Source organism: Bombus affinis, chromosome 10, assembly GCF_024516045.1.
Source record: "Bombus affinis isolate iyBomAffi1 chromosome 10, iyBomAffi1.2, whole genome shotgun sequence".
Taxonomy (NCBI): domain Eukaryota; kingdom Metazoa; phylum Arthropoda; class Insecta; order Hymenoptera; family Apidae; genus Bombus; species Bombus affinis.
This window is the reverse complement of record NC_066353.1, coordinates 9,259,133-9,274,187: the sequence shown is the minus strand read 5'-3', so window position 1 is coordinate 9,274,187 and position 15,055 is coordinate 9,259,133. Positions and strand designations below refer to the sequence as shown.

General features: G+C 41.2%; 1 long non-coding RNA gene across 1 annotated transcript; it reads left to right on the top strand.

Moving 5' to 3' along the window:
- The first annotated feature begins 3,532 nt into the window (after nucleotides 1–3,532).
- On the top strand, nucleotides 3,533–14,422 carry LOC126921090 (uncharacterized). Its single transcript, XR_007712231.1, has 2 exons — nucleotides 3,533–3,705; nucleotides 10,936–14,422. It is a non-coding gene; the product is annotated as an uncharacterized LOC126921090 (long non-coding RNA).
- The last annotated feature ends 633 nt before the right edge of the window (nucleotides 14,423–15,055 follow it).

Sequence of the window (15,055 nt, the reverse complement as noted above, 5' to 3'; positions counted from 1 at the left end):
TCCCTGTAAATTTTGTGCGGCATCTTTTAATTAATTTCGAGCTGAGTGAAGTCTGAGTATATATGCACGTATGCGTATATTAAAGTTTGACTTGAAAACGAAATTTCCATGCGTAATTACAAATTTATATATCATTACAAATATTTCGCAACGGCATAAACAATTTAATTTATACCATCGAATATCAGCAGAATTAACCGATTCTGAATCTACATCTGCATAATCTCTTTCTATTTTTAATGACTGCGTGCCATTTCGAAAACCAGTCCCGCGAAACAAACTACATCGGACGTCGTTATCGTCATAGTTAATAACCATATTTCTTTCAACTGGCTGCACGTTGACAAGCGCAGGATAACATATAAAACGAGAAATTACATTTGCTGAACATAAGCGCGCGATCACTCGACGTCTTAATGCCAGTTTCTTTCTCATAACCGCATAGAGAACGATCGAGAGGAATGGTTATTTATTTTATTCGAAATGTTCCGAAAAGGAAAGGAAAGGAAGATTACGGAGAAGAAAAGAACAGGAAAAAAAGAGATATAGTAAGGTAAGGATATTCGAGCTGATCAGAAGTCAAACTCGGCTTTTTATCAGTTTCTCAATTTCATTATGTAATTACACGATTAATGTTCGACTATCGAGATAACAATTATTTATAATTTCTATAAGCTCGTCTTCGTGAATTTAATAAAAAAAAAAAAAACAAATAATAAATACCTAGTTCTCCTGATTGAAATAACCGTACGGAAAATAAGAAAGAAATGTTACGTTCCGGCGAATAATTCAGTCGGTTAAGGTTAAGGGAACGTTCTCTTTCGGCTCGGTTATCCGCGTCGACCGTTTCTCTCGTACGCGATAATTGCCGGCGTTATTAAAAACAGTTTATGCCAGCCAGATCAGTCCGGCGTTCGTTAGTAGAACGCGTTCTGAGAATCCGATTTTAATAGGCGCGTAGTTTCCCGTGAAACGCTCCGAGTCGACCAGAACGATTTTACGACTGCTCGTTCTACGGCCTTTCGGTGGCGTACCGGGGCAAACAAGAGGAATGGTTCCGTGCTGCTTAAGAGACTCGGCCGAATAATTAAAATTGATGTGACAGCAAATGTTGCCGCGTACATGTAAATCAGTTGGCATCCCGACGCAGATGACGCAATCCACCCCCTACCATGATCCACGTTTCCTTCTCCTCTTCCTTTCGTCGAACGTTTTCGATCGTGAGTTTAAAAATCGTTCGGATTTTTAGAGCGATATAAAGTTTATATCGAGGATGCGGTGTCATCGTTTCGGAAAACGAAACGTTTTGTACGACTCGTGTGGCATTCTTTTCTCGTTTATTTTCGAGATTCGCGAACATCAGCCGGTGCATACGAATTAGTCGCATTAGTCCTCAGGCAGTTAAATGTTTTCGACGAGGTTTCATCTTTCCAAGTTTCGTTACACACGTATACAGATATTTTCAGACTTTCGGCGTATTACACATTCTTTGGGGTGTATGGTTACGTTCGATTACGGTGATCGTGCAAGACGAATGGAATGAGATTTGATTTGGCTCGCAAAGGATTAAGTTCGTGCCTCTCACAGATATAATTATTATTTGAATTAGCATAGTGATAAAGTCATGTCTTTAGAAATCTTTCCATCGATCGGTCGACCATTCCTTTACGTTGTACTAATTCGTATCGAAGATACATACTTCGTATAATACGAACGATTTCCAGAAATATAATCGACGATTCGATTAATTTATTTAATTGAATTAATTTTAATTATTAGCTATCCCCTTACTTTTCCGATTGACTGTAGTACAACGCAATGACGTCGTTCCAAACTAACTCGCTGATGGTTCCACGTGTCGTTTAACATTTCCATTGTACGTCGAATACGAGAGACGTGTAAGTACGTGGACGCGTGTAAAGTCGAGTGCAACGGGACACTCGACATCCGTGACACTTTAACGACTCTCTGAGCGATCGGGGAAGGTTCTCGGTTCCCTGCGAAGTTCGGTCATGAGTTCGCGTCGCGATCGAATTTTTCGCTCTTTCGTTACGGTCGACGGGCACGCGATTCGAGCCCGGCGAGTTCGAGTTCGACCAACGTTGAATTTGTTGGCAACGACACTCACCGTAATCGCGAGACGCCGTTTCCGCGAGATTTACGACCAATTCCGTCGATGTTTCTTGGATAAGCGAGTGACGTTCTAATGACGTTGTTCCGACTGACACTGGGAACCAGGATTATTATTAATCACACAAACAGAACCAATCGTAAACTCTGGAGACTTAATTTACGATTTTTCCTCGTGATGCTGACGTTCGTTTATTTACCCGGCAATTGTTGGTAGCTGATTTGTCGTGTTTCTTCTTCTGATTGTCTCTCTCTCTCTTTCTCTCTCTCTCTCTCTCTCTCTCTCTCTCGAGAAGAATAAAACGATGCTATAAAATTCGAATATATTTATTAGGTAGTTTTTTTCCAATTTGCTTATATCGAATGCCAGTAGTAAATAAAGAATCGTGACATAATGAAAAAATATTTGTGATCATCTTTTGAGAATGGTTATAAATAGAGAATGCATATGTAAAGAATTTCATTTACATTTACGTTTGTTTATAATAACTGTAATTTAGAATAATATTCTTTGTTATATTACTGTTACATTGGCATTTATACAAATTTTTAAGATCTAATCGATCTTCGTTCGTAGTTCAGCGATTATCAATCGTTAGAAGTTAACAAATACGTGTGTTTCGTTTAAACTGAAAATCATTACCTCTGACTTTTACATCATTTACCGTCTCAACTGGTCAATTGTTCGAGTCTCAGTTTTCAAAGAAACACTAAAATTGTAACCATGCCCCTCCTCTGTAAAAAGTACCTTTCGAAGCAATATAATTCGGGTTATAGAGCTTCTCGTGCCAGGCTCTAGTTTTTGAGGCCTGTTATTGTCAGTAGAATGAGCAGTCATGAACGGGCACGTGAGTGATGGACGAGGAAAGAGCTCGCGAGCCAGCCTGAGAGAAACCGCGTGTATCCACCAAACGCGGAAGAGCGAGCCGACGAGAAATAGGTGAGAAAGTGAGATGAAGAGAGGAGGATAGTATTTGCCAGTTCGCAAGCAATTATCGCGCGCGAATCGCGCCACTTGCTGCTACGTAAATTGGCTCGCGTTGGTTATATCGATCTTGTTCAGTAATTTAAGCCGAGTTAAACTTCGTGCCACGATCGATGATAACGCGGTCTACGGTATATTCGAACCTTTTCCTCCTCTCTGCCTTTTAACTCGCGACGAATTTAATAGCCGCGAGAAATCCAGTTGATTGACGGCGCGTTGAAACCGAGGTTGTGAGAAAATCGTGTTATTTGGTTATTTTTTTCAGTTGACCCTGAAGAGAAATATTTCCAAGTCTATCGATTATTTCCATGGTCGAGGAACGATATTCTTACACGTCATTATATATACTTCTCGACTTTCTAATTTTTTCTTCTCGATGAAACATTTCAAGAAATAACAGCAAATAATTTCTACGAAAATTCGTACGAAGGCTCCGTAACCTTACCGATCCTGAATTTATTTCAATTCGTCACATCCCTAGGAAGGAAGTTCCATCACGAGGGCAACCAATTGATGATCCAGCACGACATCCGTAGGAACAATGGGTTCCTTTTGGAGTGGGTCCTTGCCGTTGCGCAGTGTCCCAACGAGTATCCTTAAAATTCCGCGAATACGAAGGATCCGCGTAGCACGTCATAATCATAATTAACCCCGTCGTCCTTTCTAACGAATAAGCTTCAAGGTAAAAACGTACTTTACCGTAACGTGACTCTCGTTTCAGCCGGCGCTGCCGGTTCATCTTAACTTTACAAACAGACGGTGCGGGACAATAGTTACCCTCCAGTTTCGGAATTACAACGTCTACCGGGTCGGAGTATCATAATATCGTACATACATACATATATAATACCCTGCCCGACAGCCGTACAAGGACCTTCACTCGGCGAACACGAAACACATCCCCGACCCAACCCCCGTTCGCGCAATACCCCTCCGTATACTTGGCCAACTCGCCGGATGAAATCTTAACGAGAGGCGCGGCCCGCTTCGAAAACCAACCCCACCGACAATGATGGACCGGTTTTTTTTACTTCTTCTTGCGGTTTCGTCCTTATCCCGGAAAAATACCTTGCAATTAAGCCACATTTCGGGAGACAGGTGGCACGTTGCACAGCCACTGGTTCTGGTTTCATCAGCGACTTTCCCGGAAATTTGGTAAATCGTGTAAAGACGCAACAGCGGCTGGGTTAATTTCCCTATTTTTATCCTGACATATTCTAAATTTATCTCTTCTTCTCTGCTACCATAGAAACTACCTCCTCTATCGTGAAATGTCACCTGTTCTAATTTCAATCTTCACCTACTTCTATGCCAGACTCTAAATGAGTTATCTCGTTCGATCCTTTCTACCATCTTGCATAATCGATAATATATCTAATAAAACGCTGCCAGAGTGTTCCATTTCCGATGGTTAAAGATTTCCCATCCGGTAGCGTGCCAAGAGATACCTACAGCGATATCGCAGGCTGTTCAGGAATTCCGTTCCACGCGAGTCGATTTTTACGCATTTAACAATATGAATAATGCAGAAACGAGGTAATTCGTGCACCGTACAGCTCTCGCGATGTCGTCGTCGTCGTCGTAGAACGAAGTCGAACAATTTTGCCAGGTAATTAACGATTCCTCCCGGCAATTTCGCGAGATCTTCGGCACATTGTAACGACCAACCGAGATACGGCCGGCTCCTTTCGTTAGCTCACTTGCTAAAAACTCTGTAAATTATCGCTGCAAGTTTATACGGTGACACGGAAGTGCGCAGACGCGGTTGGTACACCCATAATTGCACTAATTATTATTGTTTCGGCAGAGGGTTGGCGACGGCCGGACGGAAAAGTCTCTCTCTTAACTTCCGCGATGTCTCCCGGGCGGTTTACGGCCAACGATACGGTAAAGTTCTCGTGTAAGACCGGTTCAACGCCATGCGACGATTTCTTCGTCTAGAAAGTATGATGGGGGGGGGGGAGAGGTGGTCACGCGTTCCTGGCGATCGATGTGCTTGAACGTTTCTTCTGTTTTGCTTTGAATATCGTCGAAATGATCTAGGTATTTCTTACTTACTTTTTTAATGAATTAACAAGTTGTAGGTCATTGATTTTTCTTCTATGATTTTACGATATTGAATAACGAGGTGATTTGTAATTGTTAAATTTATTCTTGTCGTATATGGTACAGGTAAATCTATAAATTAATTTCGTTATATCTATACGATCACGATTACTTTTCTTTATCTCAATATCAGAAGAGAAATGTTCGAAAATAAAAATATCTAAGCGCAGTTTATGCGGACAAAATGTTCCCACAACCAGTTGGAATGCTTAACCCCGTTCCGCACTATCTATTTTTCACGTACGATATGTATATTACAAGTATAGAATCAACGCGTTGTAGCGTGTAGTTGTGCACGCGAAAATGTACGGATATGTCGAAATGCTTACAGGTGTGCACACACGGAACATTCTATGATACCAACCCCCGCGAGGGTTTGTCGAGCGCTAAAGGTGGAACACGCCAGTTCGTGCTCAGACGTGACTCGAGACGCAACCCCATTTTTTATCTACCTCACAGATTGTTTCTTATCACGTTTTAGTAAACTCCTGAACTGCGTACAGCTGAAAGTCAGGTACGTAACTTTCTCTGGTATATTTTCGAAATCTTGTTAGCTACTTTTCTGTCGACTGTGTTTAAGTAATTTTGTTTGCGGTAACTTTCTTTCTCTGGAATTTTCTGAATAATACTTGTGTACGTTGGCAGCGTAGAAAGGGCAACAATTTGTTAATATCTGCAAGCGCGTTTGTTGCTTTTCGATCGTTGCAGATCGCGACTATCGTTGTATTTTGCTCCAAAATTATAACGAAAGACAATTTGCCTTAATTCTATAGACAAACCACGCGAACAAGGGATCGCTCTTCTTCTCTATAACTAAAATTCTAAATTGATTTCCCCTTTCATTAGTGTTATCCAAAACTCGAAGCTTTTTACCGATATGTGTATATATACAGAATCCCACGGAATTGTAACCGAGCAGAGAAGAAAATTCGAAGTAAAATACCATCGGCGATTCGTCGGCAACAATTTGACCCGACATAGATTCGGTAAGAGCTATAATCGTGGCTGACCGCGTAAAATTTCGACCGTTTGCCCCCGGCGGTGGGGCGATCGCGCCGATTTATCATTTCAACGTGTCTGGATCCTGGTAAATTGCGACGTCTCACAATCCGATTCGATTCGATTTCACCGCGAAATTTCGCCGCGGACTGAAAAACAAGAACGAAGAAGGAGGCGTCTTGGTCTCTCAAATAAATTAAACGTCGACGAAACCGCTTCTTTTCTCTCTTTTCTATCATGTGTGTATGCATGCGTGTATATGTGTACGCGTGCGTGCGTGCGTTCTCTCGCGCACGATGGTCAGAACAAAGAGCGGGCCGACCCGGAGCGACGTAGAAATATCGGGACAAATCGCGTTGCGTAAGCTGGCTGGCGTCCACATCGTCCGCCTCCTTTTTATTTCCCGGAAATTTCGTCGGCAAATTTATTCGTCGCGCTGAGCCACGGTCGAAAGGACAGAAGACGACGGCCAGAAACGTTCGCCGCCATTTTGACGGAGATTCAGCGCGATTACCGTCGCCTTGGATGAGGTACCGAGGTGTTGTAGAGAAAGATAATTAACATTATGGGATCGTAATTGATATTTATATTTTGGAGAGTGTTAATAGCTCGAATAAATTTTTCAGAATAAGTAGGTTTCTATTTATTTTTCGATTTTCTGTATTTAGGTAATCGAATTAAAATTGCCAATTTCAATTTCGAGGACTAAGTAACAATTTCTGAGACTATTAGCATGTTTTTTCACTGATATTTCTAATTCAATCTTCTAAATTCAAACAAATTTGGATACTTTAAACAAGTTCAATAACGAGATTAACAACGAAAGTTGTCGCGTGCGAGACAAGCGCAACCAATCTTTATTTCTTCATATGCATTTCCTTGTTATCATTAAAGAAGTTCTTTAGAAATGAAACAATCAAATAGCAACCTTAAGTATATTCTACAAAAATGATCAGTTTTTAGTAAACAGTGGTCGACGACGACAAAGAATTCAGAGCTTTTGCGCACACGTATAGGTGGTCTTACTTTACGATACACAACGAAATATCGTTCATATTGTTGGTCCCCTACATTTTACCGAAATTTAATAGCATGCGAGCGCTGGCGCCGCCAGCTATGATTTCAAAGCGTCCATAAAACGTTGGAGACAACGCTGTTTTAGAGGAAAAACGGAAGTTTATTTGGGTATCTCTGCGTCGTTCTTTCCTGACTTGTTCATTTTCTCATCCGAATTTCGTTTAATTCACGTGTGTTTCTGCAAGCTGACTCATACATAACGTATCACAAACTATTTTCTCCGAAACTATTAAAGATATAACTTTGTTTTCTTATATGAGCGTCTAAAGATCAGAGTGCTACGTAAGGAAGCAAATCAGAGAATGTTGCATTTGTTTGCGTCTACACGGATATGCTGAAAATATTCCGGTAAACGGGACTGAATTTTGGACAACTAGAAGTTTATTAAACGTCACGCTCAGTACAGCTTACTGAAAATTTTATGGTAAATTTATATGCGTTGAATTTACACGATTTCGTAAATATTGAAATTATATAAAATATTTGAATTGTGTTCTATCTTTCACGGTCGAAAAATATTCTCGAACAATTAAAAAATATAATTTTTATTAAATCTTATCCGATATTAAATATTCATTTATCGCGTGTTTTCTTTTTTTTTTTTGTTCGAGATCATTTGCATATTAAAAACATCAAAATCACAATGACACTAAATTATAACGCATCGCATAACTTGTCACGAGCATTGGCTTGCGACCAGAACAATAAAGAGGTCTTTCTAAAAACCGATGCATTTAAATAAACCAGAGCAGCTGTCCTTCCATCATCATATATCGTGCATTTGCCAAATTGCTCGCTGTATGACAAAAAGCATCGACCCACGACATCGATCATTTTTTTTTTATCCCGTAGAAACACCAGCGGTCGAAAGCTACTGGACCATCAAACAGACAACTCCTGCATCCGTTGCACTGTTCTGATATTCTCCGTCTCTTTTATCACCTGTCGCGAAATCCGTTCCACGAAATTAGCAGCTGTCGCAAAGCCGATTTACCATGTCGTTTATAACATGCAAACAAGTTTATCCCAATTTCGTTATAGACGCATGCATGTCTTCGTACATTTGTGTCAACTTACAATAGCAAGCGTATAAATAGAAAAATTATATCAAATCCATTTTAGAAATTTAGCTTGTAATTATAGCTGGGAACAAAAATTTGGAAACGATATTGACCGATATTATTTGCAATACTATTTGATTTTTATGTTAAAATTGTCGAACGAAAGGAAATATTTTAATATAAAATTAAAGTAGAGACAATTTGTTTTATAAACCCATGATACGAATATTAATAACATAATCGATTTTGTAACAGTTAATATTTTTGAAATATTCAGAATAATGCCGAGATACGTATCATGTTCTCAACAATTTTTAATAGTGATGGATTCAACATTAATTATTGTTCTTATCAACTTATCGATTTATCGTGTTTTTCTGCTACGATCTTCGTATTATGTTACGATACAAATTCAAAGAGATACGAGGCACAAAGCAGTGTCAGAAAACGCGGATCAGACGCCATGAGAGCGAGGCCAGGTTATCCTTGATATTTAACGATTGATTGGCAGGATTGGCAATTTGGCCAATTACCCTCGAGTTCCTCGAGTTTCGCGGAATAACGAATCAAAATTACATAGTCGGACCCCGAAAGTATCCTGAATCGGGAATAAAATCTCGATTCGAGGCCGAAGGGCGTCGATCAGAATAGACGGTGTTCACCGTTTAATCCAGAGAAACGTGAATCGACCAGATTTATCACAAAATAAATTGATGAGATACGTTCGATAATTGGAAACCGCTAATTTCCTGTGAATTCGAGGGATTTTGGTCGAGAGAAACTTCGTAGGTTTGGTAGTTACATGGAGATAATTAGTGAAACCACGGTGATTGATAAAGAAATTGAAGGTATAATCGAAGAAGGAAATAATAATTCTGTGATATATATATATATAAGCGGTTTAAGTGGCTCTATTGCTTCAGATTCTGCGAAAGTAATTTTTATGAAAATCGTTCGATTGCTTTTGTAATCATTGGAAATTTGTTCGAATCGTGCCTCTTGAATTTCCTTTTTTCTTTCTCTTTTGCTCGTAAATTTTACTTTCAATCTGATATCGAACTAGGTACTTTCGCATGCTTTGCGGAACGATTTTACACAACATTTCGCGCTTGACTGTAATAAAGTAGCTCTTCGATCTCATAAACGTTATCGCACGTTGTCTCGATTACGCTTAATGCCTTAGAATTTGCCATTTAATAGCGTTGAAAAAGAAGAGAAAAAATATTTAATGCCTTGAAATTAATTTTTTTCGCGGTTTCTCTTCTCTGTCAGCATGCCTCAAAATATATACAGGGCTGTTGGTGAGATTAAACTGTTTGTAAAATAAGATAACATTACGTAGTAATTCATAAACTTTATCAAACTGCCCACTATATGAATCCTCAGGGTATATAAAAATATGCAATTTAATTTTTTTCACCGCATTTATGCTTTTTGTAGGGAGATTAATCACGACGATCTTTATTTATTTGCCGATAAAAAATATCCAGTATAGTATTTCGTAACTTCTACTCAACTACTTGTACACATGCTCCAGCGTATGAATTAAAATTATCCATAAAAAGTTGTCTTCACACGGATTTGAATTTACATTTCATCCAAACCTACACATTCGAACGGAACACACTGGCTGGCCAATATATTTGTTTCCCCAAATTTTCCTCCACGTTCACCGCGACCATTACCACAGTTACACGGCCATTCGACTCGGCCCGATAAAATCGAAGAGCCCACGACAACGGCGTCTACGAAAGTTTCAAGGAAGCCCATTTCGACTTAGCAATTTCGCCGGGACTATTTCCACTTTTCCAATTCTTTCACCCCCTCGTCTGCCACGGTGTTCCCCCGCGTGGTCGTGACTTTTCCACGCAGCTCTCCGAGAGAGTCGTAAAGTCCCGGGCGCGCTCGAACCCGGAGCCGCTATCGATTTCACGTGTTTCCTTTCGGAAATTGCCTTGTTTTTTTTTTCTCTCCCCCGCAGCAGCGTGTGTGTTTCGGGCCACGGGGGAAAGATCGATACGATATCGCGATACCTTCGACCACCGCGCTGGGTGGTCTCTCCGAGGAGTGACCACGCTCTCTCTGCAAATCCGCCTTAATTCGCGCTCCCTCCACCGGGCACAATACAACGTCTTGTTTAATTATACGTGTATCGTTAAATAATAAATTGATCGTAGTATAAAATGATTCATCTATCGACAAAATTTTGTGTCATTTTCTTACAAGAATTTGAGATTCTCTTGTAAGAATTTTATTCCATGAATTTTATCTTCGATTAATGTGAAACGTGAAAATGAAAACATATAGGCACATATCATCCCATTCATTATAGTAAGTAAGCAATAAAACAATACCTAACTTCCGCATAACTCTTTCTATGTATATATCCTCTCTGCTAAAATTAGCCAATTGTTCTCGTAATAACCAATTTCGAACTTAACAACAATTGTTATCTCTGACTGGAGGAACTAAAAAAATTCTCTATTTACATAAATACGGAATTCATCCGCTAAAAGGCCAACACAAAACGTTAAGAACACCACGTATTCGTCCTTATTCGTAACAAATCTCCTACAGCAATAAGAAGAAAAGAATTGACGATAGCAATGTAGATCCTTCAATCGTTGCGCCATTTCACAGCAGCTTCCGAGATCACGCGGATGAGAATGAAAAAAAGAGGAAAAGATTCACGAACCCCGAAAGAACGAGGAAGGAAACGAGCAGAGCAACGACGAGAGAGAGAATAACGCTTTAAATCGCTCGGCGAGGTCGAGAGGACGCGGAACGGAGCTCGGCCGAGCTCGCCTCGTAATCCAGACAGATGGGACTCGTTAATGGGACGCGCGAGTAATTTGCAAGAAATCTAATAACACCGTAGATGTCTCTCTCCCTTGCTCTCTTTCTCTCTCTCTCTCTCTCTCTTTCTCTGCTCCTCTCCCGTCCCCTTTCACGGCCCATAATTCGTGGCCTGACTTTTCCCCCTTGCTGGCCGTCGTTGGCCTCTCTCTAATGACAATACACAGGGAGGGCATCCCGCTCGTGAAAATTAAAATTCGCCCCGAAGCGCTAGTGAATCGCGTGGCCGCGCGCTCGCTCTCGTCCACACACGCTGGACACATTGCGCGTTAAATTCGTCGGCGACGCGAAAAAAGAAAGAAAAGAGCACAGTGAATTGTGTGCATGAACCAGCCACGACGATGTGTGCTCGGTCTTTTAAGTCGCGAGCTTTTTAAGCAAATTTCCAGAGAGAAATTCTTCACGATGAGAATTAGAAATTTTGTAGGCTTGCAAGAGGGTGGAAAATTGGCAAGCGTATAATCTTGATGAGTAGACTATGAATTTTTATGCAAGTATATAGTTCTAGGAATGGGATTCAAAATTAGAATTTAAGATCTAGAATCTGAATAAATTCGTTTCATCCTCTAAACATCACGACGAGAAGTTTCTTCTGGAAATTTCACATATTTCCGTATTATCTACACTCTGTGTATTTTTGCACGTTTAAATTTCCAGATACAAACGGAACGAAGATTGTCATAATTTTCAACAATTCGCCGCGACTCGAGTCCATCGCTATCTACTCGCGATCTCGGTGTGTGGGTGCACACGCGATGCAACTTCGTGGCAGTATAGTATAGAGAGAAAAGGCTGAAGAAGGGTCGGGGGTGGAAGGAGCAGGACTCGTTAAGCAGTTTGCGGTTCGTCCCGGCCTTTTTTTCAAGGCGCGCCTTTAATGTAAACATATTCCGCGAACAGATTGGCATCTTCCTCTGTTTCGCTAACTTTCTCTGTTTCCTGTCCTGTTCCTCCGCTTGTGCCTCTGCTTTCCGCCGGTAGAGCTATTCTATTTGTGCCTTGGCATTCTCGTTCCCCACCCGAGTTTCCGCTCCTCCGTTCGCCGAGCCTAAGCGCGTTTTGTTTCGCGCGTCTTCGTTCTTTTGCGAATCAGGCTTGCCTTCGTTGGTCCACCCACGAAGATCGATCTGGGAATCGGCCGGACGGTGATCTTTTGATGATGGAGCTGGATGAAAGTCCGATTCCCCTTTATAAATTGATTCTTGCTTTCTCAGTGTGGTACATCGGTTCGATGAAATTGCTCGTGGCGCTCGTTGGACAACGTTTCCGTCCGTTGTATTCGATTTATTTATTGATCCCCAAGAGAGCATCGTATGAGTAACGTTGCAAGAATACACGATGGAAGAGCTTATTCTGTGGTAATCGATGAATAGGATGGAGTATATTTTCTTCCAAATTAAGAACAGCTTGCTTGTCTCGTGTAATGGTTGTTCGGTTGGTTTGTTCGGCTTTTTGCGAGTTTAACAAGATTTCTGGTCCTTTATGGAAATCTTATGTAGCGGAATCTTCGCTATCAGAATGCCAATTAATAAATTCGAGGATGGTGCTTTGTGAGAAAAAACGAAGATCACGAGCGAAAACTAAAAGAAATTGCTAAACTTTTATCGCAATATCGTCATTTCGTTCAACGTCAATAGCAAACTTTAAAATTTTCAAAATAATTCTATTCCCTGCCTATCTCTTTTACCACATTTCAGCCCAAATTCTTTGGTTTCGTGTAACGTCACTTCGGCTAACGTTCATCAAATGAAACGAAATCGCTTCTTTCGTGTGGGACAGGAATCACGATTCTCGTCGTCCACTGTTCGTTTCACCGGAATAGAATCTTCGTTTTAACGTGAACCAAGTAGCTTCGAACTCTTTCAACCGCTCTTGACAGTGGTTTGCGTCGACGTGAACCGATCATCTTGCATTATCATCGTGAGGCGCGTCCTTGGTCCAAGGAAACGATCAGATCCCGCGTAATACGATCCAAGCGGAATCCGTAAGTCGCGCTGTCCTCACGCTCGGTTAGCGTGACGAATCGATAATGAGCCACGTTTCAATTTTAATCGACGTCACAGGGATTTGTCTCTCCCGCGAGTAGAGTCCTCGACGTGGTCCCATGCCATCGGCTGTTTCGCGTTTCTGCTCGAAAAAAGAAATCGGTCGGAGAAGTCGGGTAACTCGATCTGCACGAACACCTACGAAATCGAATTATACCGGCTGACACGCCATGAATTTTAATCGGCTCTTAATCTCCATCGGCTCCGTCCCGGACCGTTACGTTTCTCGATCGCCGCGTGCTCCTTTCGCTTTTCGCAATACATTGTTTTACCACGAAACGAACGGTCCGGAGTATCCAGATATACAAGCGCACAGACCGCCTCGGGATGTTTGAAGATCATTTGCTCGGGATCGTGGAAAATGTCATTGAGTTATGTAATTATTAGAATTATCTTGAGAAGCGAATAAGGAAAGAGAAGAAATAAGAAGAATTTACAGAAAAACAATGCACAAAATTACGTAGAATATCCAAAGTTAATGAGACAATTTACGTTACGTTAGATTTCATTGCTTTAGTTACGTCCGTAAGGATATAAATTTACCAGCAAATCGCATTCAATTAACATTGCAACCAAACTTGCCTAACTGAATACATTTACATTTGCAAAAGTAACATTTGTTTTTTACATTCCCCTGTGTCCGTAACTCTTCGCTATCCGGAAAAGAGAGAAGGAAAGGACATACTTTACGCGCAATAAATCTCCCAATTGATCCAGGATCATTCAAATTCCCTTGTACAAATACAATTCTAGCGGGAGATCGGCAAACGACCAAATAAACATAGTACACGCGATAATCTCGCGTTCAGCTTGGCGAATGCGACTGTAATTAAAAGCTGAACGCCGTTCTGATATCGTCGGCTACCGAACAACGAAATTCCCTCTGGGACCCATTAACATAGCTCGCGGCGCTCCCGTTAATCACCAATTTTATCGCCATTAACGTTCCTTCGCCGATTAACTCGAGGCCGGAACGCACGCGCGAAACATCGTTACGAATTAATGGCCGTTTCGTTGGAACGGTACCGGTGGTCCGGTGTGAAACACGAGCGAGAACAGAATGAAAGAGAAGGAATTCCTTCAAAAAATCGGGACCGGTCAGTCAGTCAGTCGGACAGATCCCCGGCGGCAAGTAGCTCTGACACTAGAGCTTATAGTCGAGAGAGAGAGAGTTAATCTATCCCACGCGCGTTGGCCAGCAGCCAAGAACAGGAGGAACAACATTCGAAATAGCCTGCTAAACAACGCTTTTAATGCGTTGCCACGGTCTCGAAAGCCGGTCCTCGCGCGACCGCCACCTCTGTCTACCGAAATCGGACCACCTGCTGATCGGGAATTACCAGAAACCGACGTACCGTTTGATACGCCCGCCGTGATGATTCTCGATCGATCCGTATACCCTCGCGTTGATGAATCGCGGGAAACAGGATATTCGGAGTGTCAAAGGAATGCCGGATGAGTTATATTGGAAGACGCCAGCGTGACTGGTGCGTCAAAGTTGCGGTATTGGGAGAGTGTTAACCTCTTAACCTTTAACTTTACCAGCGAACATCGTCTCTTTGCTTCTCATCATTTTTGAAGTATGATAAGATAGTTTTGGATTTGACAATTGGTACGACTATTGGAATACTAGGAAACAATTTTTTAAATCTATTTAAATATACTGAAATTTTCTTAATCGAATAAAAGCTTCTCGCTGTGTATAGATAATTTGCAAATTAATTATCGCGAAGATGTAATAAATTGCTTAGCTGTTTGTTTAAAGAACATAGAGATAGATATTGGAGCACGTGGAA